Raw genomic sequence first — 417 nt, 5'->3', positions numbered from 1 at the left:
CACTCGTCTCGGTGCATTTATTCCTGTTGAGGTCAATCTTCGATAAATTGAAAGCTGAAGAACGGTTTCCAACTGACCTTGAAGCGTAATTGTCCAGTTCTTTAGCTTCGTTGTGTTTGGGTTTCGAAAATTTATTCGTTTGAACTTTGAGTTTAAAAGATTGTTTCGTACCTATCAATAGTTAGCCACTGGTATGAACGTTGGAACAAAACGTGTTAGAATACAAATATTTAAAGCGTTAGATCTTTTCTTGACTATTTTAAGCGTCTATAAAATAACAAACGATTTGGAAATTACATTTAGGGATGTTTTCCGGGCTTTGAAGCCGTGGTCTATCGGAATTTCTTTCTGACGTTTCGTCCACAACTGCGGTGGACATGTTCAAAGGCGATGAGGCAGTGGGCGAAGTGATCTCCC

Source organism: Dendroctonus ponderosae, unplaced genomic scaffold (genome assembly GCF_020466585.1).
Source record: "Dendroctonus ponderosae isolate FM_Combo_2020 unplaced genomic scaffold, Dpon_F_20191213v2 Dpon_F_20191213_1, whole genome shotgun sequence".
NCBI lineage: Eukaryota > Metazoa > Arthropoda > Insecta > Coleoptera > Curculionidae > Dendroctonus > Dendroctonus ponderosae.
This window is presented reverse-complemented; position numbering follows the sequence as displayed.